Source organism: Erythrolamprus reginae, chromosome 2, assembly GCF_031021105.1.
Source record: "Erythrolamprus reginae isolate rEryReg1 chromosome 2, rEryReg1.hap1, whole genome shotgun sequence".
NCBI lineage: Eukaryota > Metazoa > Chordata > Lepidosauria > Squamata > Dipsadidae > Erythrolamprus > Erythrolamprus reginae.
The window spans coordinates 71,708,398-71,726,547 of record NC_091951.1 but is presented as its reverse complement, the minus strand read 5'-3'; the positions used below and the strand labels follow the sequence as shown (position 1 = coordinate 71,726,547).

Below are 18,150 nucleotides of genomic sequence, written 5' to 3'. Positions count from 1 at the left end.
ATATTAGAGTCCCCAAATGGTTATCAGTAACTGAAGCAGTAATATACCCGAACCTATTAGATATCAACAAAATAGTAACATATGAACACTTATTAGATGAACGTAAAGAGCTGATGCCGAAACAAACACTCAAAGAAAAAGGAATTAATCTTGATTGGTGGCACTATCTGCAGGTCCAATCGAAATATAAGGAGAACAAAATAAAAGATGGATTTCAAAAAACCAATGACCTAGATGGGAGACTCATTGGTACTAATGAAAAAATGATCTCTAAATTATATAACTTTTAACTCCAATATAATATGCTTGATGAGGAGGTAAAACGCTCTATGATTGCGTGGGCGCAAAATTTTGGCTACCCAATAAATTTAACTGAATGGGGGGAAATTTGGAATGTCAATTATAAACTAACATTGGCAAGATCATATAAAGAAAACTTATACAAAATGTTTTACAAATGGAACCTTCCTCTGGACAATTGGCCAGTATGTTTCTGAAACTCTCCCCTAACTGTTGGAAGCTCAAAAACGGTTTAGAAACTTACTACCACCTATAGTGGACAGCAATTATATTACTGTAAATAAGTAAGGATAATTTGTGGCAGTTCATAGCTTGTATACATTTGCATGTCAGCCTGGGTCCATCATATAGAGTAGGTAAAATGTCCGGTATGCTGAAGGCAATATCAGGTTATGTATCTTTAGGAATCATTTTAATTATCCTAAAATGCTTTGGGATATGAAAGCCAAGAAACACTTTAGAAAATTAGGATTATTGGGCCTAAAGTAGTTATACTGGGTGCTTCAGAATTATAGCATAGATCCAGAAAGTCTATGAACTTGGGTGTATCCATTACATTGGATACTGGTACAAAAATAAGAAGGAAGATTATCTAGATTTATGAGCTCCTATCTATGCTGACAGTCTTCTTATGGAATTACATGGGCCAGAGTGCAAATAAACTAGCTACCATCACTTCTAATTTGAGCTCAGTTTCTTACAAATAGATCTGCAAAGTGCCAGTTTAATATTGTATCTTGCACCATTTTAGTAGCACTTTTTTTAAAAAAATGACCCAGTTAGTAGCAGGTGTTGTGCAAATACTTTTTACCAAATTACATAAGCATTCTAAAAATATGAATATGCCCCAACTATTACAACAAAAATATAAAAATAGAAAATTATACCAATTCTAGCCCATTTAAAGTACTGTACTAGGATAGATGAATAGATATACTTCTGATGTATGTTCTCCTTACTTTTAGAATGTGCATAGCAAAGATGATAATCCTTTACTATGACAGTTGCCCTGTTTCTTTCCCATAATATGATTTAGACAAAATATATATGAAAGATCCTTCTAACACAATAGCTGTTTTTAACAGAATAATTTCTAAACCTTTAAAATGTGTATACACAATAATCCTAATTTACTTGGGCAAACATTTCATTTGCTAACATTATGCAAAATTATAGTTTGCTGGATCATGGTTTACAAATGGATGAATTCACATAGAAAAATGAACAAACCACAAAATGGCTTAGCAAATTGTATGTTCTTACAATTAATGTGTTTTAGTACTTTGAAGGTTGCATCTTTGAGGTTAATTAACGTATCTTCTAATTAAACTTGAGACATTGCAATATTTCCCTATAGAGTGACCAAATACCTCTAAATTACAGGTATAGCATTCTTCTACGTACAATGATAGTATAATATAAGACAGAGATGACAAACCTATGACACAGGTGGCATGCAGAGCCATATCTGTTGGCACACGATCTGTTTTCCTAGCTCAGTTCCAAAGTGCATGTGTGCTAGCCAGCAGATTTTTGGCTTCACAGAGGCTCTGGGAGGGCATTTTTGGCTTCCAACGAGCCTCCGGAGGTGGGTGGGGCATTTTTACCATCCCCCAGCTCCAGGGAAGTCTTTGGAGCCTGGGGAGGGCGAAACACAAGCCTATTGGCCTCACCAGGAGTTGGGAAACAGGCCATTTCTGGCCTCCAGAGGGCCTATGGGGGGATGGGGCAAGCTGTTTTTGCCCTCCCCAGGCATTGAATTAGGGGTGTGGGCACTTGCATATGAGCAATAGTGCACACCTATGTTCTGTCGGCACCTGAGGAAAAAAAGGTTCGCCATCACTGATATAAGAAATATCAATTCAGGTTGACTAAGTCTTCCATCCTTCCAAGGTCAGTAAAATAAGGATGCAGATTGTTGAGGGCAATATGCTTACTCTCTGTAAAATGCTTAGAGAGGGCTGTGAAGTACTGTGAAGCGGTATATAAGTCTAAATGCTATTGCTATGTGATCATTCTTTTTACAATACAGGTAGCCTTGACTTATGACCGCAATTGAACCCAACATTTGTTAAGTGAGTTTTGCCTCATTTCCCAACATTTCTTGCCACAGCTGTTCCGTGAATCACTGCAGTTGTTAAGTTGTTAATATGGTTGCAAAGTGAATCTGGCTTCCCCATTGACTTTGCTTGTCAGCAGGTTGAAAACGACAACTCTCATAAATATGAGACAGTTGTCAAATGTCTGAATTTTGATCACATGACTACAGGGAGGCTGCAATGGTTATAAAAATAGTCACAAATCACTTCTTTCAGTGCTGTCACTAAATGAACTGTTCTAGGTTGAGGACTACCTGTACTGTGGTATGTGAAGAAAAGAAAGGCCTAACTCTGTGGGATGAGTAATAGTTTGGAGAAGTGGGGAAGACATTTCTACAATACCAAAGGGCCAGGCAAGTAATAACGGATGGAAACTGACCAAGGAGAGATTCAACCAGGAAATAAGGAGGAACTTTCTGACAGTGAGAGCGATCAACCAGAGGAACAGCCTGCCTGCGGAGATTGTGGGAGCTCCTACACTTGAGACTTTCAAGGGGAGAATGGACTGCCATTTGTCAGAAAAAGTGTAGGGATTCCTGCTTGGGTGGAGAACTGGACTACATGGCCTACAAGTTCCCTTCCAAATCTAATAATAATAATCTAATCTAAAACATAATCTAATCTAAAACAGAGTTGGGGGCCTGGAAGTGGAAGAAACATGTTCAGTTTCTTCCACTTCCAGCTTCAACCACAACAACACAAGAGCACACAACAGATTTAAAGTTAATATTAACCGCTGCAAACTTGACTGTAAAAAATATGACTTCAGTAACCGAGTTGTCGAAGTGTGGAACTCATTACCAGACTCCATAGTGTCATCCCCAAACCCCCAACAATTTACCCTTAGATTATCTATGGTTGACCTATCCAGATTCCTAAGAGGTCAGTAAGGGGCGAGTACAAGTGCACTAGAGTGCCTTCCATCCCCTGTCCTATTGCTCTCCTATATCTCCTATACCTTTCTTCTATTCCTATATCTCTTCTTCTGTTCTTTCATTGATATGTTCTATTACTGTATCTTCCTTTCTAGTCTTTCTTAAATATATTTTACTATGAATATCTCCTCTATAACCTTCATCACGTATTTTACTATGTGTGTATATATATATACCCACTAAAAACCCTCATTGTGTATTGGACAAAATAAATAAATAAATAAGTTTCTGTTGGAGAGCAGGTTAAAATTATCTTTTCCCCCCCTCCCACCAAGAAGCATCACACAATGAGAGGACAGGAGAGATGCACCCATGTTATCAGAAGAAGGAGAAATTGGTGGTATAATAGTTGACTCAGGGGTTGTATTCACTTACCTTTCATACCGCTTCGCAATGTGAGCACACAAACACACACACACACACACACACACACAAGCTTTGCTCACACACACCTCGTCCGTGCATGCGCAAAGTCTTCTGCACATGTGCACAGCATCAAAAATGTGACATGCTTACATCCAGGCAGATGCACAAGGACACCCACAGTCAGCGCTACTGGTTCACCCAATCCGGATAGAAACAGCTGAATACCATCACTGGGTTGAATCTGACAAGACACTGCTCAGCCCATACTTAAAGTCCAGAGTTCTGTTTGGAATTTCAAAAATTGTGGTGTAATGTACAGTATATAAAAATATGATTATCTGCATACATTTTGATTGGGAATTTTAGGATTCTGATACTTAGAAAGCTCTCGTGTCGTGTCTACAATATCACACTTTGACGTAGAAGTTCTTTCCCTGAGAAAGAACACAATCTTGAAATAGGTAGGATGTGTAGAATGTTGTCTAATTAAATCATACTGATGAAACTATTTGCATCTGCAGAACAAAGAAGGGAGTTGTTTGCAGCTCCGATTAGAGGAGGACCTCAGATCTGGTGGTGTTATATGAAAGAAGATTGTCACACTGCCTGCAAGCAGACAATTACTTGTGTCATATTTGATTTAATTCTAGTTCTTCAGTAAGTAATTGACTTGGGGGTGGGGGGTTAAAAACAAAATAATGTCTGAAAATAGATTGCTTTGTTGAACCTCCCAATGGTAGGTGGATTCATTTGCTGAATGGCCTCTGTCTATAAGCCTAATCAAGTGCATTGTTATCCAGCTTATTCTGGAGCTTCACCAAAGACCAAGCAATCATGTTTAACTTGATCCTGCTTGTATTTATCAGCATGGAAGAACCATTAGCTTCTCGGAATCTGTCCAAATGCACAAATAATTGCAAAACTACAGCAAAAACTTTGGAACCTTTATTCTGAAAGCAATGTAGTTACTCATACAAGCTTTTAAAAAATGTGATTAGATGGCAAAAGCTATAGCCACATGCCCACCTGGGATAAATTTGATAGCATTCAAGAGAAATGTTGCTCATTATGTAAATAATTGGGTTGCAAACCATTTGTACCGGAGGAAGACATTAGCATATTTGTATAACTGTTTTAATTGAAATATAGTATTAAAAATGTTAACCAATTCAAAATTTTTAGAATAGTCAGGAAAAAACAACTTTCATCTTCCAACTTTTTTTCTGTTTTCTATGCACAGTCTTTCTAGCATCCAGGAATCAAAAACATTTCATTTTACCTTTGCACAATACAGTTAGTCCTCGACTTACAGCAGTTGATTTAGTGACCATTCAACTGCACTGAAAAAAGGGGGACTTATGACCATTTCTCACACATTTTTAAAAAAAATAATTTTTATTGAATATAAACATTAAAAATCATTTAAAAAGACAAACAGACATCAAATAAAACAAACAATACATTTACAAATAAACCTCCTAGGTACTTTTACGGTAAATTGTCTTAACGCTAAATTTTCATTTATATATAATTCATATAAATTGTATTTCCTTTACAGTTTTATCTATAGATCTATTAGTAAGTATATCTATCTATTATATCCAAATTTATAAAATCCAATAGTCATTTTTAACTAAATATCAATATATAAATGTATACATCTTCTTTTTCTTTCTATTCTTCCTTTCAAGCCAGTTATAAAATAAATTCCAAACTTTAAAATATTCTGAGTCCTCTTTCTGGTTTAATTCTATTGTCAACTTATCTGATTCTGCATATTTTAATTTTTAAAAATATAATTATATTGTCGTATAGTACATCACCATGTTTCCAATTTTGTGCCAGGCATATTCTCACTGCTGTAAAAATATGTAGTACTGTATAATATACCAATATTTCTTTTCTATCTTTTGATCCAATATCCCTATCAAGAACACTTCAGGTTTCATATTGATTTTTTGTTCCATTACCTCTTTGAGTCAGATGTACTATCTTTTCCCCAAAAAAATTTATTATTGGGCAGGTCCACCACATGTGATAGTATGATCCATTTTTCTGTTGGCATTTCCAACATTTGGAGTTCATATTTTGATACATTTTGACCAATCTCGCTGGTACATTTTGTAGAGATTTTCCTTATATGAGGCTGCTTTGGTTAATTTATAATTTTTGCTCCAAAATTATCCCCATTGACCCAAATTTATCTTATGTCCAAAAATTTTAGCCCAACTGATCATATTACCATTAACAATGTATTTCTCCATTTTATAATTAGTAAATATTTGTAAATTTTTGTTATCATTTTTCCCCAGGTCCCAATAAGATCTTATCTAATTCTAATTTCTCTTTTGCTATTCCAATTTTCCTTCTATCTTCATTTAATCTGGATTTAATTCAAGATGCTTGGCATTTGATTGCTGAGGTGGTGCAGTGGGTAGAGTGCAGTACTGCAGGTCACTAAACCTGACTGCTAAATCTGCAGGTCAGCGGTTCAGATCTCATCACCAGCTCAAGGTTGACTCAGCCTTCCATCCTTCCGAGGTGGGTAAAATGAGGACCTGGATTGTGGGGGCAATATGCTGGCTCTGTTAAAGAGTGCTCTTGCTAACATGTTGTAAGCTGCCCTGAATCTAAGGAGAAGGACTCACGTGTATGACACTTGCAGTGTCCTGGGGTCAATGGGGAAACCAGATTAATTTAACAACTGTTTTAATAGCTTAACAACTGCTGTGATTCATTTAACAATTGTAAGGGAAATGGAGTAAAACTCACTTAACGAATGTCTCACATTGCAATAGGCATGTTTGGCCCCATTATAGTCGTAAGTTGAGGACTATTTGTAAAGGAAACTGGGGTGGCTGCTGAGGGCATAGTTCCCAACTATATACTATAGTTCTCCAAGTAACTACTGAATCTGAATATACTTAAAACTGCCAAATTTTGGGTAATGAGAACCCATGCATTATTCCTAATTGGTTTCATTAGATTATGAAGGAAAACTGCATCTGAGTCATAATCTTTTGGTGTAGAAATTAGGCTAGTTGGGAAGGTTTAAAATCCACATCCCAACTGTTACTATGTGATGGTTTCTATAGCAATTAACAACCAAGGAGCCAGTTTTGCATGATTTAAACATACCTTCTTAGCAACCACACTTCTTTGAGATTAAGATAACGGTTTTCAGCCTGGTTATCACCTACGTATTTTTTATTTCTACCCTGCAATCTAATAAATATGAGACTGAGTACAGCTTTTATTCTATCTATAGGAGAAGTCCCAAACAGAATTATAATTGAACTTTCTTGGTGATAGGAAAGGAGAATTGGAATGGCCTTATTTTCTCCTCTCACTTCTTCTCTCAAAGGTTGCTTTTGTGGACTATAACCCCAAATTTGGAGAATCATAGTGGATTGTAGGGGAGGATAAATTATTGGACTTTCTTTTTATTGGACTTTTCATTTCACATCTTTCTTCTGCCAGCAAATTACTGGAAGCTATCTATGAATAAGAAAAAAAAACCATTCTATTCTGATTGATTGAATGTAGACAAGAAAATTACCTAGAATCCATTCCACTTATGGAATTAGAAAGCAGTTGTGACAGCTTCCGAATCTAAGAAATCAAAGTCCAATAAATATTGTACATAAGGATATAGTAAATATTTTCTAGCAGCAACTAAAATTTAGAACTACAACTTTGTAGCTGAGCAAACATTTGTATGCAAAATGCCCCAGGCTAAAAGGATTCAAATTCATTTAATGCGCTGGAAAGCAAACTTTACATCAATCCAATCTTTTCCAATTATGTTTCCTCCACATATATTAGGACAATAATTCCCAGTATTCTAGGCCAGTTGTGAATTCTAGGTTGTGAGGGATCTGAAAGATTTGAGAAGGCTGAATTAGAAAACACTGATTTGGTCGCACAAATAATCTGTAAGGCAGCCTTTCCTATTTAAACATTACTTTGTGATAGTAGAATTGGGAATAGCTTTCACACTAAGCTGTTAAATGGTTGTATTCACATGACATACATCACCACAGCAAATAAACAGTAGTTTACTTGATTAGATCAACTGCATAGCTCCATTGTACACTTTGAACAATGATGTATTCACACTGGCTAAATTGATGCACTATATTCGTGATGGCGAACCTATGGCACATATGCCACAGGTGGCACACAAAGCCATAGCTGAGGGCAAGCGAGGCATTGCCCTATGTCAGCTCCAGTGTGCATGTGTGTACTGGCCAGCTGATTTTCAGCTTTCTGGAGGGTGGGAAGAGGCTGTTTTTGCCTCCTCAGGCTACTGGAAATCCTCCACAGCCTATGGATGGCAAAAACGGACCCAATGGGCCTACCAGAAGTTCAGAAATGAAGACAATGAAGATCAGAGACGACAGGGTTGTCAACTGTTGATGTTTTTCAATAGTCCTCTTAGTACAAAAAACAGGAAGCTGACACTTAGAAACATAGAAACATAGAAGACTGAAAGCAGAAAAAGACCTCATGATCCATCTAGTCTGCCATACTATTTCCTGTATTTTATCTTAGGATGGATATATGTTTATCCCAGGCATGTTTAAATTCAGTTACTGTGGATTTATCAACCACGTCTGCTGGAAGTTTGTTCCAAGGATCTACTACTCTTTCAGTAAAATAATATTACTTCTTTGACCATTCCCTCCTTTTAAAATTTTTCCCTGACTTGGAAGGGAGTAAAATGGAACGATGCATTTATTTCAGTCCTATGGCCAACATGACATCGCTTTGTTGCTGGCTAGTTACATTTCCTCAACTCCATAGGAACTTTGGAGGTGGGAAGATAGTGAGTAAACCAGACTTAAAGTTGAGAATGAGTATTAGTATTGTTTCAGAGGCCACAGTGGAGCATACATCAAAATCCGAGGGGCTTATGAGGAAAAGAAGCTGAGAAATAGAGGCTCTAATTAGCAGCTAGAGGAGCTATAATGTATGGGATCGTTTTAAGGCTGTTGAAGGTAGACTTTGGTTCTATCCAAAGTAAAGTTAGCTAGCAAATCTCAGATGGGCAAGCAGTTCCTATTAATTAGGATTTATGGAATGCAGAGTAAGACTGGAATAAGATTTATTGACGCATTCAAGGACATCCCTGAGGAAGAAGAGAGCTGGAGTGGAACAGCATCCTCAGAGTAGAAGCAAAAGAGGGAATCTCTCTGTTATTTATTTTAGGAAGAAAAATCTGAGAAAGTTAACCCTCAGAGAACCAACTTTCTTTCATTCCGAAGGAAACCAGATCTCTTTTGAGCTCAATCTAATCTCCTCTTGGTTAACTGGGTTGACAGTCTCATCAATTAACCTAATCAGCCTAGGCTGTGTCATCAATTAACCTAATTTTCTTGTTCACTTTACATGCTAATCTGCTTCCCATGACCCAATTAAACAAGTTTAGAGAACAAGATCAGCATATTACTGACACAGACAATAAACATAACTCTGACTATTGGGAGGCTGATTTACCACAAGAGTAAAATGTTACTATATCTCTGTATAAGACTATTGTCTTCTCATTTCATATTTACATTTACTTGAAAAACTATTGCATGAAATGTTTTGTTTAAGAAGTTGTTGCAAGATATTTTCTTGTCTTTAAATCTAAAGTGCTATTACAACCTTCTTGGACAATAAGGCAGTACTTATTTCGAAAGTGTGGTGGCAGAAGTGTTTTGGATCTTTTGTGAATACAGCTCCTTTTTAATATTCTTTAACACATCCTCACTTTTTCAGGCTTTTACCTAAACCTGAAAATAGTATCTCTGCTTTAAGAGTTACTTTGTTCATGATAAGCTATATCTAATTCTTATCTAAAAGCCCTTCATTCCTATTGATTCTAAAAGCAGAAGCTATTCACCTTTTGCTTCAATGTCAGTTTTTAGGCTGGTTGCTGTATCGATTGTTATTAGATTCTTCTTTGTATATAAGCTTGGTCCCATTTTTATAATTGTGTTCCTTCACTTTAATCATAAGACATTCCAGATCATTTCCATCATTTGGCAATCAGAGTAGTGACATCTGCATAAGTTATTGATATTACTTCCAATTTTGAAATCAGGTTCATCTAGATTTAATGCAGATTACCTCGGTGCAGGTAGTCCTTGATTTACAATTGATTAACAAATACAGTATTTGAAATTATGATGAACTGTTTAGAAACATATGACCCATCCTCAAAGTTACGGCTACTGCCCCCACCCATTCCTGTGGTCATCACATTTTAGGAACTTGGCAACTGGCTGACATTTATGAACAGTTGCAGCATCCTGCAATCATGTGACCATAAGTTGTAATTATTATTATTTTTGCCAGTTTAAAAAAAACCAGAAGAATTGATTCACTTAATAACTATGTGATTTGCTTAACAACTGTATTGACTCACTTTATGACCATTGTAAAAATGATCATTGAATTAGGTCACATGGTGCCCCAATGTACAATCACAATGACTTACGAATAAAGCTTCTCGCTTCACTGGTTAGCAATAGCAATAGTACTTACATATAGTGATGGGCTACCAAAATTTTTACTACCACACTGTGGGCGTGGCTTATGCATTTTGTTTCAACATCTTTCAGTGCAAATGGGGTGTTCTGGGTTGGAGCTCCATTTTTGCTACCCCACTGCGTCCCCCCTGATTATCTACTATATAAAGTGTATGTACATACACACATGCACAGCTCTTCTAAAATTATACACAGTCAACCTCATTTACTACAATAGAAAAGAAAAACATACCCAGAGCCCAGGAGGGAAAGAAAGAAAAAAAAAATCAAAATTTTGCTACCGATATTGTGTACCTGACCGTACCCATAGGAGCCCACCACTGCTTACATACCACTTTACAGTGTTTTAGAGCCCCCAACAAGAGTCAGCATATTGCCCCCAACAATTTCGTTCCTCATTTTACTGATCTCAGAAGGATGGAAGCCTAAGTCAACCTTGAGCAGTAAGAATCAAACTGCTGGCCATTGGCAGAATTAGCCTGCAATATTCAATTCTAACCACTGCACTACCACAGTTATTTATCACATAAGAATGGAGTTATCATTCTTTAATTCAAATTCAAATTTATAGAAGGCAGCCTCATAGTAAAAGTTTAAAGATGCTGATGGAAAGTTAAATAGAAATGGACTGATACAAATAATATATATTAAACAACAACTATAATAATCTTTACTAAGATCACAAATTACACTAAACCATAACATTATTTGGTTAATTTTTATTTAAGCCGTGATGTGTAAACATGATATTAATTTATAAACCATAATTTATGGCTTAATGCAATGATATGTATACTTAGCCAACATCTGAATTATTTACTGTGTCTAGCAGGATTGCTTTTATGGATTTATAAGGAAAAGTAAGAGATAGAAGCCAGGTTTTCTGAAAGACAGTTACTTCAAATATATTTCTATATGACGTTTAAAAAAATTGAATACAGGTAATCCTCAACTTACAAAGTTCATTCAGTTACAAGGTTACAGCACTGGAAAGTGTGACAGTTTTCACATTTAAAACCTTTATGGTATTCCCATAATTATGTGATCAAAATTCAGATGCTTTGCATCTGACTCATATTTATGATGGTTGTAGTATCCCAGGCTCATGTTATCACTTCTTGTGACCTTATGATGAGCAAAGGCAATGGAAAAGCCAGATTCACTTAACAACAGTTTTGCTAATGCAATAACTGCAATGATTCAGATAATAACTGTGGCAAGAGAAGTCATAAAATGAGGTAAAATTCACTTAATAAATGTCTCACTCAACAACACAAATGTCCTATGTTGAGGATGCCATTACATATGGAATCACAATCTTTTTTTACTTTCTAAATGAAATAAAATCAGTTCCTCCCACTATTAATAAACTAACAGCATTAGACAACTAGATCAAAGACATTATTCTGCCATATCAAAAATTCCTCTCAAAGGAGTGCCACTTTCTAAAAATAAACAGGACCAGTCACAGTGAATAAAAATCATAGACTCAGCAGACAACTGGCACTATGCCTTTGCTCAGTTTTTAAAAAAAAGCTTCCTCCAAATCAATGTAATTGCTGATGTTTTCAATTTTCAGTATGTACTTGAGCAAAACCAACTAACCTACTGAAGAAGGAACTGAAGTTCTAGGAACTAATGCATAACTAGAATCCTTTTTGGATATGGAACAAAAACTGAAACTCTTTGTAAACAACTGGGGTTACTGGAAGTAAGTAATAATTACAAAAGATGAATTTTTGAAACAAATGTTTTTAAAAAGACAATAAATCAGATCAATTGTTGGCTTATCAACTGAAAACAAGAGAAAACAATTATCACTTCTATTTGGAATAGCAACAGATGTGTTTCAATGATGAAGGACTTAACAATTGAAACATTATTCTAAATTATATAATACATATTAAATATAAAACAGTCTGAAGAATATTTGGGGGGGAAATACCACTTACAAAAGTTGCAGAAAAACAAAAGGGATTATTAAAGAGAAGCAGTGACACAAAAATTAAAATTGAATAAATCTCGAAAAAGCTTTTGAAATGTACATACAACCTACTTAGAATTGTAGAGAACTATTCTACTAATTATTATAAGTCATAAAGTTCTCATAACAATTCTTGCTTATGGACTAAATAGACTTTTAACTGAATTGATCAGATTGAATCTAAAAAAACATGCCACAGAAATTACAGATCATTTTGGGGAGACATACAGGGTTATTTTTGGCAAACTATGATTCAGAATGCAAAAAAGGTAAAAGATTGTACAGTATAATTAAATGGATACAGAATCTGAACAAAATAATTGAAATACAATTGGGAATATCTATGACAGAAAAATAGCACATTTAGAATCAATATACCCTTGTAGAAAATTGTGTTTAGATTTGCCGTGTCAAGCATTAGGGAAGTCAGAAGATTCAGGCAGTTCAAATGAGTATGAAAAATTATTGCAAACTTAAGCTTTCTACAAGACTCTGACCAATTGGCAGTCAAGGGAAATATGCGGGAGATAAGGGAAGCCTTCAAGGTGGGTTGGATTAATGTGCAGATTTATATCAAGGTCATTTTTTTCTTGTCAATTTTACAGTACTTTATAATTTTGCTGTTTCTTTATATCCATTTAATAATAATTAAATTTAAAATTTAAAAATAAGCATTTAATAAATAAAAATTATTTAAAAACAAATAGAATGTTAAGCTTAGGTAATGAGCACATTAGACACTAGTGCGGTGGTTCTCAACCTGGGGATCGGGACCCCTTTGGGGGGTCCAAGGACCATTTCACAGGGGCCGCCTAAGACCATCAGAAAAGACAAATTTCCCATGGTGTTAGGAATTAAAGCCTCTATTCTGGCACCTTGGAACATATTTTTACAATCCAACCAATCAGGCGTTTACAGTGGGGGGTGTCCCTCTGACCTTCCTGCCAATCAACTTAAAACTCTGTTGGGAGAATAGGTGCTAGACTTATGGCTGGGGGTCACCACAACATGAGGAACTGTATTAAGGGGTCGTGGCATTAAAAAGGTTGAGAATTACTGCACTAGTGAGTTTTCAGAAGTACAGCAACTACCTATATCAGGGGTGAGATCCTTTGAAGTCTGCTTTGAAGTTTGCATGCTGCAGGCACATTATTATTATTATTATTATTATTATTATTATTATTATTAATTAGATTTGTATGCCGCCCCTCTCCGGAGACTCGGGGCGGCTAACAGCAATAACAAGACAGTATACAATAATAACCCAATACTAAAAACAATTAAAAACCCATTATTATAAAAACCAAACATACATACAGACATACCATGCATAAAATTGTAACGGCCTAGGGGGAAAGAGTACCTCAGTTCCCCCATGCCTGGCGGCAGAGGTGGGTTTTAAGTAGCTTACGAAAGGCAAGGAGGGTGGGGGCAATTCTAATCTCTGGGGGGAGTTGGTTCCAGAGGGCCGGGGCCGCCACAGAGAAGGCTCTTCCCCTGGGTCCCGCCAAGTGGCATTGTTTAGTTGACGGGACCCGGAGAAGACCCACTCTGTGGGACCTAACTGGTCGCTGGGATTCGTGCTGCAGAAGGCGGTCCCTGAGATAATCTGGTCCGGTGCCATGAAGGGCTTTATAGGTCATAACCAACACTTTGAGTTGTGACTGGAAACTGATCGGCAGCCAATGCAGACTGTGGAGTGTTGGTGTATCATGGGCATATTTGGGAAAGCCCATGATTGCTCTCGCAGCTGCATTCTGCACGATCTGAAGTTTCCGAACACTTTTCAAAGGTAGCCCCATGTAGAGAGCGTTACAGTAGTCGAGCCTCGAGGTGATGAGGGCATGAGTGACTGTGAGCAGTGACTCCCGGTCCAAATAGGGTCGCAACTGGTGCACCAGGTGAACCTGGGCGAATGCCCCCCTCGCCACAGCTGAAAGATGTTTCTCTAATGTGAGCTGTGGATCGAGGAGGAGGCCCAAGTTGCGGATCCTCTCTGAGGGGGTCAATGATTCTCCCTCCAGGGTAATGGACAGACAGATGGGATTGTCCTTGGGAGGCAAGACCCACAGCCACTCTGTCTTGTCTGGGTTGAGTTACCATGCAGCACTGAAAAAAAGAGCATTTTGAAGCCATTAGTGTCTGCAAAGGTAAGTAGAACAGCGAGGGATCAGCTGTGCCACATGATCTAGACTGCGCAGCACAGCTGTATTGTCACACAGCTGATAATCGGATATGTCGGTTCTCCCAAACCGGTAGCATTTTTTACTAATGGTTTAGGTGAATTGGTACAGTAGCATTTCACCTCTGATCTATGTCAAATTGGTTGCCAAAAGAAATAGAAAGGCAGAAGTTATCAGGAAAATAATACGACATGGAGCAGATCCCTAAAGTTGAAGCTAGTTTCAATCTTGTATTGCTTGTAATGTAGCATTAGCATCCTGCACCTTTTTAAAAAGGCAACAAGCTGATCTGAGTCCTTTTTTGAGGACAAGGAAATAAAAGTTGCTTAGCAACCCTTTTTCTCCTTTAGCTTCTGTTCAGAAACCTGCTTTCCTACATGCGCAAAAGCCTGGGAGTAGGAATCATATACAACAAAATTGAAAACCTATACAGTATCAGATAAATATTCAGAGCTTCTTCAAAATCAAGTGTGATGTCAATGTGCACTTTTTAACTAATTATGTACTTGCTTGAATGATATCTTCTAAAAATGTCACTAAGTTATACCAACTTGGCTGTAAATTATTATGATATATAGGTAGTCCTTGACTTATAACAGTTCTTTTAGTGACCATTCAAAGTTACAAAGGTGCTGAAAAAATGACTTATGATCATTTTTCACAGTTACAATCTTTACAACATCCTTGATCATGTAATCAAAATGCCAATGCTTGGAAACTGGTTCCTATTTATGACTGTGTCCCAAGGTCATGTGATAGCAATCGCAATAGCAATAGTGCTTTGATTTATATACCACTTTATAGCCATCTCTAAGTGGTTTACAGAGTCAGTATATTGCCCCCAACAATTTGGATCCTCATTTTACCCACCTCAGAAGGATGGAAGGTTGAATCACCTTGACCCTGTGAGATTTGAACTAGCAAATTGCAGTCATCGTATAGTGAGCAGAAGTAGCCTGCAGTACTGCACTCTAACCACTACGCCACCTGTGATCCCCTTTTGCAAACTTCTGACAAGCGAAGTCAATAGGGAAACCAGATTCACTTAACCAGCAGTTACTAACTTATCAACTGCAGTGATTAACTTAACAACTGAGACAAGAAAGGTTGTACAATGGGGAAAAACTTACTTAACAAATGTCTCACTTAACAACCAAAATTTTAGGCTGAACCGTAAGTTGAACCTGCACTTTGATCATGGGTGGTTATCTTTCAAGCCTAGCAATAACCTTAGGCTATTGGTTTGCGCTCTGAGCTTAGCAATTTAGTTGCAAACCTTTCATCACCATTCAAGGAGATATCATCCATGTGTTTTGACTTGAGTTTGGCCAATGCAAGTTACTTATTTTTCAGAGTATAAGACACACTTCCCCCCTCCCCAAAAGAAGGTGAAATTTTGGGCATGTCATATAAACCAAATGTAGCCAAAATGCAAGGCATGGAAGGCGGCAATGGTTTTTGGCAATCCCTGCAGCTTGGAACATCTAATTTCCAGGAGGTTGATCAGTTGATTGTGCTGAATCAGGCTGCAATAATGTGCTGAAGCTGACCTGGCTCCCTGTCATTTGCTGCACAGGAAGAGAGGATCAACTTATTTTCCAAAGCACTGGAGGGTAGGACAAGAAAAAATGGATGGAAGATTATCAAAGGGAGATCCTGATAGTGAGAACAATGAATCAATGGAATGGCTTGCCTCCAAAAGCTGTGGGTGCTCCATCACTGGAAGTTTTAAAGAAGAGATTGTAAAGCCATTTGTCCAGAATGATATACAGTGTCTCGCTTAAGCAAGGGGTTGAAATAGAAAACCTCCAAAGGTCATTTCCAACACTTTTATTCTGTACTGTCTTGTTCCAGGTGCTTTTGGAAATAAAAGAATTGATAAAATACTGCTGTGAAGTCTGTGAATTCTTGTTAACTCTTTTATTATGTAGAGAGGATTGTTTGATGCAATCTTTCCTTCTCCAAAGAAAAGGGGCTGTTGAACTACTATATACCATCCAGCTTCAGCCAGGAAGATATGAATGTTTTTAGTACGGTGTCTTAATTGTTTTTATATTGTTTTTAGTGTTGTACGCTGCCCAGAGTCCACAAAAAGTTGGGCAGTCTATAAATTTAAATTTAATAAATTAAATTTAATTTAATATTCAGACATTAAAAGTTATATATACAATTATGAACCTAATATTCAATTTCTTCCATTCCCTGCTCTCCAAAAAATTCTCGCTCTCATTCACTTAAAGATAGATATAAAAAATAAAACAGAAAGGAAAACAAATGATAATTAATTATATCATTAGATTATTATGATAGTCGTATTATACAGGTGTATTAATATGTGTACGAATTTTTGATGAACTGATCTTCAACTGTAACAATGATAGCAACTATGTTTTCCTAACACTATATGTTTGTGTGTTGTGTCATTTTTTTTGTGTATAATTTTAAGAAAAAGAAAAGTGAGGAAACGAGATTCCGAATTAACCCAAAAATTAATTTAATTTACTTTTAAGCCGCCCAACTCCTTGCGGACTCCGGGCGATATACAAAATAAGTAATATAGCAAAAACAAAAAACAATATAAACCATAATAAACAACATACTAAAATAGTGGCAATATAAACCCAAATAAACGATCATTCCGCAAACATTCATTAGAATGTTAAACGGCGGCGACTACGGAGAAGCCAGCCACCAGACAACAAAATAACTGATTGAAGACAAGTTTCTCCCCGTCTCTCAAAGCCTCCGAAGAACACGTGACTCATAGCATCCAGCCAAGCGTACGCCGATCCCCTTAGCAACCGCATCCAACCCCGCTCTAACCATAGAGTTCAGAACCCTCCGCAGGAAGTTGACGAAGCAAGTCCCCCCTTCCCGCCGTCCTTGCGACCTCTCTCTCTTTCTCTCTTCTTCGCCTCCGCTGTCTCTCCTTCAATTGCCGGCCGAGGTGGGCGGATTCAATCGCTCGCGCTCTCTCCTCGCTCCGCCCCCCTTCTTCCCACCTCGCCTCGGTACGCGCAAAAGTGACGTCAGGCGGGGCTTAGTGTGTAATGTGCGGCTGGCGACCTCTTGCGCAACTACGCGACGTTCCTGCCTTTGCTGCGAGGAGGCAGTGGCTGGCGAGAAGGAGGAAGAGGAGGAGGAGGAAAAAAAAAAGTGTTGGCGGCGCTTGGAGCCGTGGGATGGAGGATCAGCCGCCGCCGCCGCCGCCCTCGCCGCCTCTACAGGAGCTCCTGGGGCGTTGCCTCCTCCGACTCCCCCAGCCGGTAAGTGGGCGCAATGGGCACTTGTCAGCCCTTCTCTTTGGGACGCCGGTAGCCCGGCAGCCGCCTTTGCCGGCCTGCCACTTGCTCCGTCCACCAACCGTTTCCCTTGCTTGGCCTGCTGGATCTTTCTAACCGCCTACCTGCTCTCTTGTGATCGTCCCGGTTGATCCCGGGAGTGGCTTTATCCGCTCGCCCAAGCAGCTCCCGTGGAGGAAGGAGGAAGAAATCGCGGGGAGATTTGGACCTGGGTGGGTTTTGCGGGCTGCTTTTTGGGTGGGTGGGTGGAGGGGTTTCAAAAGGGATCGGAGGATTTAAATGGACGGATCCTTCTCCCGGCTTCGCCATTTGTTCGGTTCTCAGCGTAAAAATACAATGGCAAATGTCAACAAACGGGTGAGAGACCAAGACTCGAACCTCCCTCTCGCCCCCCTTTGCTAGCAACGGTCGTTTTAAGAATAGAATTGAATAGAATAGAATA

General features: G+C 38.0%; 1 protein-coding gene across 2 annotated transcripts in view; it reads left to right on the top strand.

Annotated features, from left to right (window-relative positions):
- The first annotated feature begins 17,278 nt into the window (after positions 1–17,278).
- The window catches only part of TMCC1 (transmembrane and coiled-coil domain family 1), an 87,664-nt gene continuing 86,792 nt past the window's right edge, over positions 17,279–18,150 (top strand). The window contains exon 1 of one of the 2 annotated variants that reach the window (XM_070738312.1): positions 17,279–17,672. The gene's annotated coding sequence lies outside the window, so the exon portion shown is untranslated. The remainder of the gene's footprint in view (positions 17,673–18,150) is intronic. The other variant, XM_070738313.1, reaches the window with a different exon arrangement.